Source organism: Rhododendron vialii, chromosome 4a (genome assembly GCF_030253575.1).
Source record: "Rhododendron vialii isolate Sample 1 chromosome 4a, ASM3025357v1".
NCBI classification, from domain to species: Eukaryota; Viridiplantae; Streptophyta; class Magnoliopsida; order Ericales; family Ericaceae; genus Rhododendron; species Rhododendron vialii.
Window position 1 is genome coordinate 37,922,564 of NC_080560.1, and position 19,623 is coordinate 37,942,186.

Sequence of the window (19,623 nt, forward strand, 5' to 3'; positions counted from 1 at the left end):
GTGAATCTGTGATGTGAGGTCAAATATTCTATACGAAAAAATCCTTTATATGGAGATGAAAATACTTTTTGGTACAAGTGTCATGCCAAAATGAAGTGATGGAAAAGGGGTTTGGCCAAATAGTACGTCATGAAAAAGTAAATAAGTCCTTGTCCTATGTAAAGTTGTATGTTCGAATTCCATAGAGACTAAATATTTCATACCTTGGGGGCTATAAGAGGATTTGATCGGACGTTAATTTCAGAACCATGGAGTTAGTCGAGGTGCCCGGACATCGATCCCACAAAATAAGTGATGGATTAATACTGCAGGCCTAATGACTTTTCTCAAGACCTACGTACCATATTGTAACACGTACCATATTGTGAATAGTGCTAGAGCAATTTCTCAAGACTTTAGCTACTAGAAACTTTTCAAAAAATATTAAGAGGGCAGAAATATATCCTACTCCATATTTATATTGCAAAGAGAGAGGGATAGAGACAGAGAGAGAGACAGCAATAATTAAGAGGGAAAATGGGAAATGAAATGATCAAAGGGACTAAATGGCCCCTTGTGGGCCAAGTGAACAACAATCAATTTCTGCAGACCTTATCAGCAAAAAATTAAAATCTGCGGGCCTTGTTGATGAAGGTTCCTTTTGATTACTCTATTGAACGCTGGCAAATGAATTGGACCACCATATCATTAATATCTTCCATTTCTCGGTCATATATGGTTTATTTTTGGCAAACCGATCACAAATAGTGCGGTAGTTGGACACATGTCTTCTTTATCGACCGAGTTATCTGTTGTGACTTGGTCAAGGTTAGCATCCGTCCCGTAATAGTCCTGCACAACGCCCCCACGTGAATCGAGGTGGTCTAAGTGTCCGAACCTGTATTTGCTTCAAAGAACGGCACAACCATTTTGCAGTATGCGAGCTGGATTGCAAGTTGTAATGCCAGTATTAGTTTACACATTAATTTGGAAACTCTGTGTACAAGTTATTTTTCGGCCTTTTTGATATGCAAAATCAGTTAGGAGTAGTAATTAGTTTTTATCGTTGGAACGAATAAAGAGCTTTATTTTATTCCAAATTAGCATTGCTGTTTCTCAACATAAAGACCACTTTTGTACTAATTATTAAGCAAGATTTACTTTATTTGGACCAATGTATTAAGTTATTAACACCGTTATATATACTCCCTATCCAGAGTTTAAACTGGGGATTGGATTGGCAAATACGAGTGAGGTTTAAAAGTACTCGGCACAACACAGTATGGTAAGATCACAAATTTTTAAGTGAGCCAGACAGGACATGGTACGGCACGATATGATGAAGTAGGAGCACGGCATCATGAGAAATTACAAAAGCACACACATGATACGACATAATCACAAAAAAAAAAGGGGCATGCATGGCATTTTCACAAGAATAGGCATGCTGGGCACGGACATGGCAAGACATACAATTAATAGGCTGAAATAGACATGGCATTGTAAGCTCTAGGCACAAAAATGACAGACTAAGCCCGCACGACATGACACGGCGCTATCTATTTACCATCGATCGCTACGTGTATCATGCACAGAAGGGCCAAATTAGCTTATCAAAATGAATATAACAAGATGGTGTGTAAGCATATATTAATTTCTTCATGACCATGCACCTCAGTGATCTCCCTTTTCTCCATATTACCCCAAATTGATGCATGAATGGGGCCGGGGTCGGTTTGATGTTGGAGGGAACATATCATTCTCTTTGTTATGACCATTTCTACTTTACGAAATTGAATGTATATATGTATATATAGTCTATAATTTAAGATGCTTCTACGAAGTTGCCAATTATGCTTTGTGTGCACATGAACCAATCATTTATGCATTGCACGTTATAGATGATGACTTGAAAAAAAACAAAAAAAAAACCCCTCTCTCTCTCTGCCTCGGGCATACGTATTATTAGATTCATGTTATTTTTGTGTTACTCGCTTCGTACCATTTGTCCACCTTTTGACTTTTCAGTGTCTCAAATTATCTGATCAGTTGGAAAAATCCAATATTAAAATTCTATTGAAATATGCTTTTCCGCTTATCTATCTGGGAAAGACTACAATACATACCTCTTATTTGAATGTGTATCTATGCACCCCTCAAAATTTTATGAATTGTAAAGAAAATGTTACAAATCGTATTACTAAAAAGTTATGAATCGTATAAAGGTTACGAGATACACCAAAATGTTACGAATCATAATGAAAATGTTACGAATCGTATGTTGAAAGGTTCTGAATTCTAAAACAAAAATTACGAAACACACTAAAATGTTATGAACGAACCATAAAATAAGTGCATATGGTACACTCTTTTAAGGGGTGTGTATTGTAGACTTTCCCTATCTCTTGATTTGAAGTGACTAGTACAATTGGAGTTTAAGGACATTAAAAATTACTAATAGTAATTCAAGTTAAGAACATGAATTAATTATTGTGTTTATCAAAATAACATAAAATTGTTGAGAACTCTGAAGGGCATGGTGGTGGTTTAGAGACAAGTCGCATCCCAAAGAGAAAGAAACATCTCTAAAACTAACTGTGCGCCCTTGCCCAGTCGACATCGCCCCCACCCATGCATTCTCTGATTCTCTGGCTTGTTTCTTTCTAACCTTCCTGCAATTATAGATGGGATCCCGTAACCGTTCATCTCCACAATTAGTGATTCAGGTTTCAAAAAATATCCTTACTTTTTGATCGGCCAAAAAGTATCTTTTATCAAAAAAGCCCCTGCTATGAGCAGGGACAATCCGCAGAGATAAACACGTTTGGCCCCATTTGGATCCCGAAAAAATCTAGAAAAATATCCATAAATTTTTGAATATTATTTTATGGGGCCCTGTAAAAAATCAGTTCCAACGGATATCGGTAAGTATTACTTTTGAATTCGTATGGGCGAACTGAGCAGTTTCGCCCCTACTTATCCAAAAGTAATACTTACCAATATCCACTGGAGCTGATTTTTTACAGGGCTTTATAAAATAATATTCAAAAATTTATGGATATTTTTCTAAATTTTTTCGGAATCCAAATGGGGCCAAACGCGTTTGTCCCTGCAGATTGTCCCTGCTCATAGCAAGGCTGTTTATAGAATACTTAATCCTACATTTAGGACAGTTTTAGAAAACACCGAATCCTTAAAAATGCTTTTGGATGGTTTGAACTGGGCATGCCCTAAAGTGCATGCACCCGGACTACAGGGTCTCGGTTCCTTATCTGAAACATAGCAGGCCACATTTTCTGAATAGGCTTGTCCATATACTAAACACTAGCTGTTCTATCTTTTTAGACTCGGTGGAGTCGTGATCAAACAAGAAAACAAGAATCCATTTTTGGTTTCAGATGTCCAAACACCATCTTCTTCTTATCTAGAAAAAGAGAAAATGACTAGCTCAGTAGCTCCCACTCAGATTACTTTTGGAGGATCCATATGAGATCTTACTGTGAAAGCATCTTGAATTGGTCCATATCATCCAGAATTAATGGGATATTGATATAAATTAAAGAAGTGTTGTTGACACATAACCAATAGTTGTCCACTAGCCAAATGTATCGTGTTGTACAAAACAAATAGATAAAAAGAAAAGAATAAAGGATAAAATTTCCATAATGAAATTAATGAACTCTTTTCCCGCTGTACATATGAAAGAAAATATAGCTCAGCAACCATTCATTGTACTCCTTCCGTCCCTAAATAAGTATCACATACGAAAAGACGTGCAATTTTTTAACAAAAATAAAGTACTTCCGTGCCTCTTTTTTTCAATTTCTTTGCACTGAATTAAAGATCTAATTGAGTTCGATCTTTAATTAGGTGCGGAAAAATTAAAAATATTATGCATGAAAGTACTTCATTTTTTTGTTTGAAAATTACATGCCTTTTTGTAGGGGACAGTTTAGTAATCTACCAAAATATTATTCTAATCAGAGATGGTTATCAATGCAGGTAATCAAGTAAGATAATCGTCTATTATTACGAGAAAGACTGATTTGGTCATATATTTATTTTTGGCGGAACAATGCAACTCTTAACACAAATTACTTATCTCTCCGAGCCCGACATGATAAAAGGTTTATGTAACAACCCACCCAGCTGACCTACTAACCATTCGCCTAACCACGTAGCTCAATATGTTAATCTTAAATTATACAGTAGTAGGTAAAATTCCTTTATATTCCATTTAATCCTTTACAATTTTTCCGATGTGGGACTGTAGCCTTTTATAGGCTCTTTCAATCTCCCCACCTTGGCTGCAACGTCCTCGTTGCACCCTTTTATGGGCTCTCACAATCTCCCCATCTTGGTTGCAACGTCCTCGTTACACCCCTATTGCATTGGCCCAGCAACCTTTCTCCTGGTGGCCATAGTGTGGCACTTCAGTCTGTATAGCATAATCAGTGTGCTCATATCAGATTCTAGAGGTGACCCTCACCATGTAGACCATGGTTGTGCTCTCATACCAACTGTAACAACCCGACCTACTAACTATTCGTCTAACCACGTGACTTAAAAGATTAATTTCAAGTTATACAATAGGAGTTCAAATTCCTTTATATTCCATTTAAATCCTTTACAATTTTTCCGACGTGGGACTGTAGCCCTTTATGGGCTCTCACAGTTTAGAATCTAGATCATCCAGGTGAGCCCGGATCTAATTTTCATGGAGTCTTCAAAATTTTGAAGCTAAAAAGAAGTAACAAAAATCAGAAAAAATTACTAATGTCATGATTTTCATGATTAGAAATAGATCATGTTAATGAGAAGAAAATTTTTGGTGGCCCTCTCTGATACCAAGCAGTAGAAAAATTACATTTACATATGTCACGAGTTTTTTTTTTTTTAATGATAATCAGGTACCCAGACTAATTTACACGCACCTCAACTAATCTTGGGGGACCAATTCCACCTTCCACTAATCAGTATGAAACGTAACCAAAATTGGAGACGGGTTTGCTCCCTTCAAATTACTAGACACTTAGTGGATTAGTTTTTCCTAATCCACAATTAATTACTGTACAAGTTTGTCTACTTTAATTAATATAAGACCCACAACCGCAGTATCTGAGAATATTTACCGCAAAAATATTAGATGTTGGTTGAATGTGGGACAATGGATCCCCATTTGTAGGGGGTAAAGACAACTCATTGGTTCATTTTTTTTTTTTTCATTTTTTTTTGGTAATTCAGAGTGTCTCCGGGTCAGCTTATACACACCTCAGACTAATTCAGCTTGCGCACACTTACACGCAGGTCCCAACTTGCTGGCAAGAAGAATTGAAACTAAGATCTTACGTGTGAGAGCAAACCCCTAAAAATTTCAGGCCAAGATCATTCATCGCTCATTGCTTTGGATGTCTACCGTGAAAATAATGGTCATTTATTATCTTCCCTTTAATGACGGATCCAGGAATATACTCTAGTGGGACACCTGTTAATCATAATTGCGAAAGTTCACTTTTTGAATCAACCACATTGAGATCGTACAAAATTAAAGCATGCATTACTAATTACAAAAGTTTGTAACACGTATTTTAAGTTAAATTAGATAAAAATAAGCACAAAATCTAAGACAAAATTTTTTAAGTATGTTTTAAATGAACACCAACAAATTTTAAAATGATCGAGCTAGTTTTGTTAATGTCTTCATTTTAAAATATTTCTCCAAACGTTTAAAAATAAAGAAAATTAAAAAAGAATAGTTTTAAATAGACAAACAACTTGTAAAGTAACAAATATAAATGCACCATATGATGAAATTCAGGCATAAAACTAATTCTATATTTGTATTTTCGGGATATATACAAGTGTGTATGTTTATATATTAATACACTTTCATAATTAAGCTAATTTAGACAAAAATATATATTTTAAATATTTTAATTTCAATTGGGGCAAGCATTCGAGTGGGTCACGTGCCCCGCGTGCTCCCATGTGGATCCGTCCCTAAATCTAATCTACCCGTATTTGTATCAATCTGTAGTTACTAATTAATTTAAAAAATTCAAACACGGTATTAAAGTCAAACTTTCGTGTTTTTGTATTTGTTCGTTTTTTGTATTTTTTTTTCTGTCGTGCTTTTTTTTTGGTTTTGCTTTATGTTAGGCTATTGGTTTGAAGTTTCCTCTTTAGCCCCACTGAACTCCTATTTTTGAGATCCATTCCATTCCAGACCTATGACCATAATAATTTAAACTATTCATCTCGTAGAACCAGAAAAGAACATTTATGCAAAAAAAATTAAACTGATCAAATATTGTTAGGTAAGTGAACAAATTGATATTAATTTGCATGACAAAATGCATATTACTCACGTACCTAGTGACATCCCATCAAACTGTTTTTTTTTTTTTCCACATGTTCTTCATTTTTAGTTCTACGAGATGAACATTTCAGATCATGGTTGTGAACTTGCGGTGTCACCAGAAAAATGAGATCTAGTTTGGAGGAATATTGAGGAAAGTAAAAGTATGGAGAAGAACTCATCCCTCTAGGATGAGTACTATGTCATGCATGACGAAATTCGTAAGCTTGTTCTTGATTTGAGGTTTATATTTTAAGATTAAATAATGAGCTAAAAATCTCACATTGGTATTACCTTATCTTATCCTCATGATTAGTTAACATAACTAAAAGAATGGATAGTGGTGGCAATCTTATGATAGGAAAGGAACCTTTTAAAGAGATATGGTGCTAGTGAATCAACTTTTTGGTGCTAGTGAATCAACTTTTTGGATAAAATCTGCCTAAAAATGACACAAGTCTAGAGATACAGGAACCCATCACAAAACCGATTTGAAAAAAAAAAAAATAGAGATAATTCTAGGCCGGTCCTATTTTTCAATTCCATGGCCCATTAGATCATTTTCCTATAGAGTGCAATTCTTTATAGGTCTTGTGGAGTGTATTTTTATTTTTACCCCATTTAAAAACAAATGAATGCCCCATGTCGTCATTTTTAGGGTTTCAAATATGAAATCTCTCATCTCTCTCTCCGGTCGCAGTCACCACACCCTCCCATATCTCTCTTCTGCCACCTATCCTCCAACGCCACCACCACCGCCATCGGTGCCGCCGCCGCCCGTCCCTCCGCAATTAACACTGTTAATTATGTTGTGAATTTATATTGAAATTAACACTGTTAATTGTGGTGGTGGTGACGGCGGCGGCGTGGTGGTGGTGGTGGTGGTGGTGATCATTGTGGTGGCGGTGGTGGTACTGGTGGCGATGTCGTGGTGATGGTGGTTGTAGTGGTGGTGGTGGCGGCGGCGGCGGCGTTGTGGAGGTGGTGGTGGCGACGTGGTGGTGATGGCGACGGCATTGTGGCGGTGGTGGTGGTTGGATCGTCTCAATCGTCTCTCTCAAATCATCCTTTTTTTACCTACTGGGCTATGAACTCTTTGGGCAGGACCTAGTGGGCTATTCTTCACCCAGACAGGACCGAAGTTGCCCAAAAAAACACACATAGCTACATAACACGAGATTTATTCTTGGGCTCAACACTTCCACAAAAAACATTTTCATTTGTTTATTTTCTGTGGCTAAATTTTGTTGCCCTATTTTGTTTATTTTCATACTCTCCTTTTCATCCATTGGCACTTCATTTTTTTTGTCTTTTTGTTCATGTGAAATTATGAGATCATCTTTACCTCTTTGAGTCATTTTTACCATATGTAGGACAATCTAATACTTTCACGTGAATAAAGTCAAAAAAAAAGTGTCAGTGAATAAAAAAAAACAGAGAGTTAAACTCACTTTTGCTAAAGGAGACCGAAGACAATGAATTCCAGTTTCTTTTAGTTTTTGAATCTTGATTAATACTACTGGTCATTAGTGGGTCCCAATGACCACATTGGTGCTAGCGAGCTAGGGGTTGTAGGGAGATTTTGCTCCAACTGAAAATTTTGTAAGAGTATGAAGGTTCTTGCGATTGTGATTATTTCCTTGTATGTGAAACTCTAGGTACCTATAATATGTTGGCAACCATTCATGGGTACGTAAATGTAATAAAGTCATGCTTGTTTAGTCATATTGTTACTAGATGAGTTTTTATTCCCCTTCTTGTGTTTTCAGGCACCGTGAACTCACCACTAGATGTGAAAATGAAATGAGATTTACGACAGCCGACAAGCTTTTAGAGAGTCGCCATGTAGATGCATTGGGCCATTGGAATTTGATCCGAAAGTGTTTCGAGTAAGGACAATTACAATAAACTATGTGACGAGATAAAAAGATTGGCACAATAGCGAACTATTTTGAATGGAGGACCAACTTACAATCATGATCTAACATAAAAGACTAATGATTCACAATTTTAGTTTCCATCAACTTCTACAAACCTTGCAATACCTTTGCAATGATATAAAATGGGCCTTGATCTGAATCTCATAATAAATAAGTTATAAGCATTTTACCGATGGTGCACGAATCTAATATGCTGAAGGTAAAAAGGTCATTCTTCTCAATAATTTAGGAATCGGATCATTCCAAGGTCCGAAGAAAGCGAGGCAAGTCCGCAAAGTAGGGGACTGTAACTGGTATTTTCTCTCCGAACTGCCCATATGTGCGTCCTTGACAATTTTGTCAAGGCCATCCCAACGATTGATGCTGTCTTTGGAAGAGAAAAATGATAAACATTGCTATATTCTTTTCCATGGGTTGAATTACTCCTTACAGCCACTTGGGCTACAGGGCCAGGTTCGTTCTCTTAGGCCTATTTGGAAGCCCATTTGAGATATCTCTAACACAATGGTTGCAGAAAATTGTAACGCTTTGTCTCAATGTATTTCTTAATTTAAGTTGAAAATGTTGTGCCTTGGTAGTTATTCTCTCAAGGTTGTTTTATGTTTTTTTATTTATTAATTAGCTTTTTTGATTGATAAATAGATAAGGCCATGACACTTTTCAAATGAAGAACGTAAGCGAAACAATTTTGCTTTGGCCTTTCTTATTGAATATTCAATAATTTATCCAGTATGAGATCATTAAAGAACGGAGTGTGTCCGCTACATGTAAATCAAGTTTAACGATCAAACTATGTCGAGATAATCCCATAGTAGAGATCCAATTAAACCAACATATGAGAATCCTTACAAGCCAATGAACGAAATTAATAGTATAGTCCTTTCATTTTGCAAGATTTTACAATCTCGTCTTTGACTTGGGAGTATAATATATGGTTAGCCAACTAGGGGCATTCCAACTGGTTATTCTTCGCTGAGAGTGAAAATTTTGAATTTTTTTTTAAGAGAGAAGATTTCAAGCAGCAAATAAGAATCCTTGTAAATCGATAGAGTTAATCGATTCTTGCATTTGACTAGATTTTACCATCTTTGCTCTCGGGAGTGTCTGCCCGACCAGCCCAAATAATATGTTTCGCTCTCATTGGAAGGATAAGCAATCGATAAGCAGTTGGGCTAGTTTAGTTGGTTTACCACATTCCACTGCCGAGTAAGTAGACGGTCAATTTGTTGCATACAAGAATTGATCAACACTTCATGCATGGCAACACATCACACAAAATAGGAAGCAAATCCCGACAATGTACACGACACGACATGACATGATATCACACCATCTGACAGAGACACGACCAACCACAAAAAAGAGTGATGAACTTAGACGCGCAGAGGATTCTAACTCAATTTTCTTTGGCATTTGTCCTGAGTAGTTAAATAGATTTCTTTTTTTTTTTATAGGAATGATGGTTTTAGATAGTGCCGATCCTGACGAAAGGTTTTTGATAATTATATTTGTGTTTTTGTATGATTGTCCTGTTTTCCGCATACACACAAGTATACTTATGTAGATACAGAAATTTTTATTGGGTCTCCACCGAATGGAATTAGTAGAATTTTTATTTGAAGATGATGAACATATGTAGTACTACGTTATCAAAAAAATTAAAAACAAAAACTGCAGTAATTAAATATGACAACGATCGTCGTCAGCGATCTCCGATCCCTGATTTTTTTCTCAAAAGATATGCAGTGAACAGAAATTCAAACAGACAATGGAATCATAAACTTTCCTTGGCTATACATGATTTATGAAGATAGGAACTTAATAAATTCATACGAACGTGACATGGTCACCATATACTCAAGAACTTTTTAAAACACGTAGGTGCAATGACCGTCAATATTCCTTGTCTCCCGATCAATCGGTCATTCCTTGTCTCCCATCAATTGTGTAGTTTGATGCACCTACCGTCAAAATTCCTTGTCTCCCGATCAATCGGTCATTCCTTGTCTCCCATCAATTGTGTAGTTTGATCTGATTCGTTCTTAATCAGTATTTATCCTGATTAAGATCTACTGATTAAGATCAATATTAGAGGGCCGGTTTTTAAAAGATCAATATTGTAAGGTAATATTAAATTTCCGTTTCATAAAAATCAAAATTTCAGACTTATGAGTTTACAAGAACGCAATTTTTTTATTGTTTCCTTCCAAAACAGACTGAAGTTTCCTTCCCAAAATCCGTTGCATTTTTTTCCTTTTTGATACTAGTAGGGAAGAACCCGGTTTCTCTAAACTGTAGAGAAAGGTGTGCAGTTCTATCTGAATTAACCGTTTATTTTGAAAATCAATGGTTTAAATTTGTTAAATTTATTTACTGGTCATAATCATTAATCATCGGTCATAAATTAAAAACAAATCTGGATCGTTAAAAATTTTATCCGACGATTGCGATCACTTGTGCTGCACCTCTTTGACGGCAGAAAAACCAAATTCAGTAGGGAAAGGATTTAGGTACTGCCGATCGTGAGTCCGTGACACAACATTAATAAGGCCATCTCCAATAACAGTTGGCCTCATAAGTGGGGCCACCTCCAATAACATTGACAGCCAGATCTACCCGCCCATGCGACAAGCTAGCTTTCCTTTCTCTATCTTTTCCCAGATAGAGTACATCCTAAGTGGGGCCATACCTCACCTCCCCAACCATTCTAACCACTCGTGTGAATTCGGGACCCACTATCTTAGTCACATACTATTATTAATCCTTTAAAATGTTTCGCCACTCTCAATCCTCGCATTGCATTACATTTTCAATTCTCGCTTTCATGGACTTTAGTCGATGCTTTCACACTTGTGCTCTAGCTCTAGCTCATCAATTATGTGATATGGCTAGTAACCAATCAGAAACATTACGCCTTTGTTTTTTTTCCATCTTTGAGAAAAATATTTTGAATCCTGTACGGTTCTCAATAATTTCTTTATCTATCTTTCTTCATTCATTTCCACTCGTTACATCAAAAATAATTTTCAAAACTCTAAACCAAACAAAGCCGCGTCTACCCTGGTTATCTTGTTTCCTGTCCTAGTACCGACTATACTTCTCTTAGTTCTCTATCTTGTTCGTTTTTGGTATTTAGGATTTTAAATTCTCTCTCAGTGGACAGTCTCCAATAAATTTTCTATCAATCATTATTCTCATTTCTCTCTATTTTTTTCCACTCATTACCTAAAATCCAAAATTCAAAACCAAAACGAACAAGCTCATATATTTGATAACTTTGATTTTCGATTAGTTATTCTTTAACCGCAATTTTCTTCCTTCTGTCAGTTATTCTTGGGTAATTCTATAAACCCGTTCCGTCAAGAAAAACAAGAATATAAGTACATATTTCTGAATTAAAAAGTGATGTATTATAAGAGAATGACTTGTCTCGTAAAACAGAAAATAAGTATTTAAAAAATAAGAACCTTAGCAGAACGGAACCTAACTAGGGTATTTGCCGGTACAACTTAAATACTGGAGTACAAAATGACATGCTTTTGAAATTAAATTATATACACCAGCGGTGTAAATATTCTTTTCCTCCAAATCAATTAGATTGCACCACGTGGTCATGTCCTACGAATTAAGACCATTGTTTTGACATGTGGCGTAATCAAATTGATTTGGAGGAAAAAAATGTTTACACCATCGGTATATGTATAATTTAATCTCTATTCTATTTTGTACATGTCGAAATTATCAAAATGAATCTTTCAAATTATACTTAGGTTGTTTCTGCCCGTATGGGACAATAGCCGCCTCTACAACAAAATACACACAGGAAAATACGCAGTATAGACAATCTTAAAAAAACATATACTCCTACGTTATTCGGATTTGTGACCTGGGAATTTCCAGAATTCAACCTGGATTACAATCATAACTCATTTTTTTTTTTATCCACATAACTTCTACAAACGGATTATAATTTTAACTACATATGATCGAGGAACATACTAATAAAAATTTCAAACAAAGATATATGTGGATCATAGAATGTGGCTATGGAATCCTAAACAAAATATATCTCCACCAGACATGCTTTCAGTATCCATATATGATGTCGGAACAAGTTGAACTCAATAAAACTCATCAAACGCGACGTGCGGTGGATGTATGCTGCTGTAATTTGATCTCTTATTCGAGCCCTATAATATAGCGTCTACGGTTTACTATATTATTGACTCTTTTAATTTATGATGATGTCTCATGTTGTTATTTGCTAACGGATCTATGCCCACCCAAGCGTCCATTTTTTAGAGGACCAAACTTATGGAAGCATCAATATTGAAGGGCAAAATACTTAATTTTTCTTTTATAAAAAATTCGACTGAGTTGTATAGTTTGAAGATAAATTAACAAAAAAAAAAAAAAACAATAGTATATTCAGCACGTTTTTAAAAAAACGTTAAGTGCATGTAGCGACTCTCATCACTTGTCCATTTTATTACACACTTTGTTTGACCCGACTCGTTCATATTCAGTATTTGTTTAGACTTATGCAGATAGACTTTTAAGTTGTAGAGATCGAGACAATGGTTTTAAATACATATGTCGATCTTGAAATAAGATGTATGAGCGAATAACATTTTTTTTTTTAATTTTGTTTGATTATTTTTTATGTGTTATATGCACAGGTACAAAAAATTACTGGTGTCCAGTATTTAGAATTGACAGCCAGAGCTAGCTATGCAACAATTCTTTCTCCATCTGATCATGTCCACATGCACGAGTATATCCTTAAGTCGTGTCGCACTCACACCCAACCATTCTCACCACTCGTGCGAAGGACCCACTGCAAGTTTAGCAGGATGATGAACTAGAAACACCTCACATCCAGTAGTGATCATCTTGTGCCCTCTTCTCAAAACAAATAATAAAAAATCCGGTGCCCGCCCCCACCCGTTGCCACCGCATATCTCTGTGCTCTAAGTCATATATATTCACATGCGCATGAATGAGTGGGAGCACGAGTGCGAACGTAAAAGCGTCTTTAAATCACATCTATCACATTACCAAAATTTGTGAGAGCAAGGATTAAGAACGTGGTAAAAGATTGGATACTGCGAACGCCGAGCATTTTGAAAAACTATGTGTCTAAAGTCACACCAATGCGTGATAGAGGAGCCCGGGGCACTCTCCCTCATCATATCATATATGGGAACTCAATCAAAATATATCTATTTAAGTAACCTAGCTTGTCTAACACTTTCAAGCTGTTACTTCTATTTAGTAACCTAGCTTGCTTTGGAAAGGAAATCCACTCAAATATCTACTTTTTCCGTTCTCTTTTTAAAGTCCAGTATTTCATTTTAGATTGTTCCTTAAAAAATGTCCATTTTGTAAAGTTAGTAGGTAAAAATTGGTACATTTTTCATTTTACCCCTAAAAATATATTCTATTTTTAAAAGTTAGTGAGTAAAAGTGTAGTGATGATGTCTCCGTAGAGGGTAAGTAGGAAAAATTGAGGTAAAAATTGATGTGAAAGAAGCAATGATGATGTTTTCGGACTTGTATAATTTTTGTTTATTGTTATCGAAAAAAGTAATAGCTAATACATTAAGAGATTTTTTTTTCGAAAAAAGAAAACGTAAAGATAATGACAGTCATCACATGTTCCCCTTTGATTCTCTATATAGTTTGACCCACAACTCGTTCCTATCTGGTATTTGTGTAAATGATCATGACCCAATCAAAATCACACGGCTATACTAGGAATCGTTCTAGGGATATAGTAGTAGAACACATGCATGTGCCTAGATACATCTATGCTCGGAATCGTTCGTATAAAGACCGCGTGCAATATCGTGAGACGAACGGATCTATACACAAACATTTGTTCATACGGACTTATTCAAAAAGTAGACTAGTTTTTACGGATTCTCGCCACACTAAACAAAATTGCTGATCTTCCTGTCTAACTAATGTCTAAAATTATTGTCAACTATGAAAGTCATAGTATCTGTTCAATGACGTTGTGCTGCGGGTGATAGCGCAATGCACAAAAATCGCGACCCAAAACCGTCCCTACACGGTGTCGTGTATAGAATTTCTGATAGTAGGTACATCAACAAAATTATTCTAAGATTTTCTTTTTTTATTTGTATTGCTTTGACTACAGGAAAACACTGGTAGCGTTCTCCAAACGCTAATATAACCTCGTTATATGTACCTTCCATTGCTTGAGCTGTTCCCAAGAATTAATTGACACGTGTGTAAGTTAATTCTCACATCATGAGTTATCAAAAGAAATAATTGCTCCTAAAGATGAAAATTCTTGCTGTGGTGGTAGAATGGGTAGGGTGCGTTTGGTTTGACAACACATGAATTCGTGTAGTAATTTACATCCAAAGAGAACAATGTTATTAGGCTAACAATCTTCCCCTCCTAATAACACATGTTTTAGTTGATTAGTCTCGACATTATTAATTTCATTGGAAGATGATCCTCAGTCATCTAAAAAACTAGACCATCATCCTGTTGAACTATGCGCGGCCCTTCTTGATACTGGGTCGTTCATCTTTTAAAACTTGTCTACAATGTCGGCACGTCGATTGAATTGTGATCATTATCATGAGGGTATAGTATGGAAAGGAAAACAGTTGCAACAGAGCTAAGTAATGGATCCCAACAATTGAAACCATCAGACACGAGAGAGCAACTGAAAAAAGCAAAAAAGAAAGAGCACCATCCAACATTTTGTTGAGTAGGAATGGAACAGTACTTTGTTGGTACGAGTTCTCAAAGAGGAGATGGAGGAAGTAGTAGTTTGTAGCTTAGTCACATAATTTTTCTCGGTGCTAGCTCTAATTCGTTTCCGCTTCCAATCCCCGTTATGTGCTAGCGCTCTTAATTTTTGCTCTTGCAAATTTCAATAGTCTAGAATGTTTTTTAAAAACGCTTTCATGCTCGTGCTTCTATTCGCACACACGAGTTATGTGGAGTAGTAAAACATTTTCCATCCAATTCCCAACCGTGCAGCAAAAATGGTGCAGGGGGGACCCTTACTCCCTTGGCATGGCATTCTGTGGTTCTGGGTACCTAGACAGAAATAGTAATTCTAGTCCCAATGAATACTACTGATACAGATTCAGAAGAATACAGTCACGCAAGGACTTTACAAGATTCACCCACGGATTAAATACAATAAAAAGGTGACGCCCAATTCTGACACCTCCCCACAGTTATAGGTCCACTGCCCTTAAATTTTTTGGTCAGGGGAGCTTCATTACTTTGTCTCCTTTCTGTATTGATGGTAGTGTAGGGGGGACCACGTTGCACACATGCCCAGCTACTCTGTTTCATCTACAGGTCTATCAGCAACCCTACAAGGATGCATTCTTCCAATAAAAAGATGCTAGGAACACATCCAAGTTTATCTCTCGAGTGATTGTAGGAGCAACTAGTAGTGTTGTTGATTTTACCATCACTTGTAGTTGTGAGGGAGATGTAAAAACATTCCGTAGCCTTTCATATGCCTCTAGCATTTCTCATTACTCTACCAAACGAGCCGTAGGAGTCTTATTCGTTGGTGTGGTTAACCTAAATCTTAGTGAATCTGTGGTAAGAGATCAAAGTACTGCGGAAAGTGGAAGTGTAATAGCGGATCAAAAAAAAAAAAGTGGAAGTGTAATAAACTTCTCAAGTTCAAATCAGGCTCTGTTTCTGCTAACAAAAAACACTAAAAGCTTAACGCATTTTACCATCTCGTTTCTATTAACAAAAAAGTTTCAGCATTTTACCACCACGTTTTTACTCACAAAAAAGTTATCAACAAAAACTCCTTTTACTATAGTAACTCTACTCTTTTTATTACAGTAACAACTTGACATTTTTCAATAACTTATTATTCATTATCGCAACACCTAATAATTTCTCAATCACAATAAAAATCAACAAATTTTTCACTACCGAAAACACCCCCTGATCTATATGGGACTTTACCGCGCTTTAATAAAGCGGACTTTCCATTAGTAGACATTGAAATTGGGTCTACACCCTGAGTTATCAAAAAAAAATGTAAAAGGAAGTAAGGTGCACAAATTACCATTGTTCTCACGAGTCTTGTGATCTATTTGTGTGGTAGGATTTGCCGACAACCACACACCCCAAACCGCCCCCACCCCCCCCCCCCCCCCCCCGCCCCGAGTATTCCTCATCATCAAAATGAACAACTTTAATCCTAAGATTAATTGGTAATTTGGTACTCATTATTCTCAATACTACACCAAAGGCTAGGAGGACCGACTTGCTAAAATACTCCTAGTATAATCGAAGGGAACTTTAAGCACCATGATGATCACTTTAAATACATGCTTGTGTATTATATATATATATATATATATATATATATATATATATATATATATATATATATATATATATATATATGAGAGAGAGAGAGAGAGAGAGAGAGAGAGAGAGAGAGAGAGAGAGAGAGAGAGATGCATATGTACCTGTGTAAATATTTAATCGTTGGTAGTATTTGAATTTTGAAGTCTACTATTCCAAAGGGTGGTTTAGTGGCAGACAATAAGAATATCATTCTAATTAATGCCCCTTGTTTCTCATTAGGTTGGAGAGGTTCGAGTGGGGTCATTTGACCTTAATGTTGATTTAAATTTGTATTTGCATTTCGTGAATCAACTTAATTAATTAATATTCAGGTTATAGAGTTTTAATATTCAATGCTTGTTTTAATATTTGTTTTATTAACATTAAACAAATGGAAACAAATTTGCAAGTAATTTTCCTAATTTTGTCCCTATTTTTTTATCTCGTTTATCACCTCCAATATGAATACACAAAAAGTAACTCTCCGTAAATATGTTCCACATATTACGTTTACGCTTTCTTTCAATATCATAATAGAAAACGCAAATTCAAATCTCATGTGACAGTTGTGCCAAAGAACAAATGTTTTTATTGGGACTGACTAAAAGCCTAGGATTTTTTCACGGGACTTGGTTGATTGGGACCTTAGACATGGAGGCTTTTTTATGGGACTTGGACAATTGATTGATTGACCAAACAGTCGAGTCTCGTATGTGGCGGAGCCACCAAGGGCACGGGATGACGCATGCCACCCCAATTAAAAAATATAATTTAAAAATGATAGTAACTTGAAACCTTACTTTTTTTCTAAAGGAGTCTAATTGTGTAGCGTGATTTTTTAACTTTAAACCCTATTCCGAATCATAGTAATTACTAGTTAAGCAGGTCTTGTGTAATTTTTATGTTGCCTAAAAAAAGAGTCGACACAATTCTTTCTTTCTTATTTTCCTACGTGCTCTCTCTCTCTCTCTCTCTCTCTCTCTCTAAAAGACTAAAACTAACAAAATTCACCTTCTTTTTAGGATTAGAAAAAAAGTCAAGTTTCGTTTTAGTAGATCGTTAAATTATTTTTATTCTTTCGGTAATATGAATAGTTATTATTAAAATATGTGTACTTTAAGTATGAAATATAAGATTTTAGCGATTGATTCCTTCTAATTTTGTCATCCCAAATTCAAATCCTAACTCCTTGAGTATTTGATGGGTCAAATCACATCCAATTACCTGAAATTAAGGTAGACAGGGGAGCCAAGAATAGGACCTTAATCTGATCATTCGTTGCACATCACTCTCCATCGGACCCTGTTTTGAGTGAAGCAAGTAACCATTCTCTTGGCTCGAGCACCACCACATGCATTAGCTCTTATGAAAGTTTTTTGCGAACCAAACGTAAGAGTCCTGTAGGAATGATCATTCCAGTAACCAAACACTGCCCTTGCGCCATTTGCTGCCATGGCCATTGGGCATCCACCGGCCAATGCTTGCAGATTTCATTACTGTTGCAATCGCGAGGCGTTAGCTTGAACAATTGAGATGACAATTGACAGGAAAAAGTGACGAGTCATAAACTGTTATATATAGCACAAACGACTGGAACATTCATAACCACGTTATTAGATTGAGTTAAGCAAAAAAGAAAAAAAAAACATTAAGTTTTGATCCATATACTCTCGAATAGTGTTTGGTTGGATCAAATGCATATGATCATATAGCGCTATGAGTATTCCAAAAAAAGCTATACTGAATGAAAATATTGTATCTTGTCCAAATTCAGACCAATCCGGAGAGCAGGGCATCCCATTTGGATTGAATATACTATCTATAGTAAGAGAACTTTACTCAAATTATTAATTAGTACCCTCATCAAATTTAGATTTTCTCATAACTTAGGCAACTCCTTGTAAATAAAAAAGTATTGAACCAATGGAGGAAATGTTGAATGATAAGATGATTCAGACAAGAATAGTAGAATCGAAACCCATTTAATTTAACTATAATCAGACACTTATGGTATACGATGGATGAAACAAGATCCAACCAAAACTGATTTTTAGCATACATATATACATATATATATATATATATATATATATATATATATATATATATATATATATATATATATATATATATAGACACACACACACTTGGCAACGACACACACTTGGCAACGACATGGAATGAAGTAAACCTGACTTACTAAACTCCGGAACATAGGGCTGGGTTTACTCTCTTTTAAGATTTCAAGTCCTAAATGTCTTAGATGTTACCATTTTTTGTTAAACCAGTCTGTAAGAGGCAAAGCTTTGGCTTTAACTTGGTCTCCGCTAGCGAATGTGGCGATTAGTCATTCAAAAAGTAGTCAAAGTAAAAGTAAGTTAGTTTTGACACCATGAGTTAATAAAAAACAAATGGAATGAAGTAGATCAATTAGCATTGGGAAAGCATATTCTTTTTAAGCATAATATTTAAAAGCAGAATATACACTAAATTGTCAACGAACTAATATTTAAAGAAAATGAATATTCAAAATCAGTCACAATCATTTAAATCTAATCTAATTTCAGAAAGATGAGACGGGCTATAATATATATCCAAGCTTTACTCTGACCAGACAATAAAAGGTAATATCCTGATATAAATATTTTTGCTATTACATTTTGGGCCTGTTTATTTGATCGGATATTAACATCTGGTTGGACAATATGTTCGAGATAATCACGCATCCGATGTCTGAATAATTTTTTTGACCCGAATTAAACAACCAGCCGACATAAATTCACAAAGTGTGGGATTTTCAATATCTTGTGATGTGCGGTATTATTAATCCGACCACTCTTAATCCGATTCGAAATTGCATTTTATTAGCATCGCTTAAGCATTGGTTCTGTCAAACCAAACCTTCAAGTACTTTTCTTATCGAGGTTTTCAAAGGAGATATGAAATTTAGAAGATGCAGCCAAACAATGG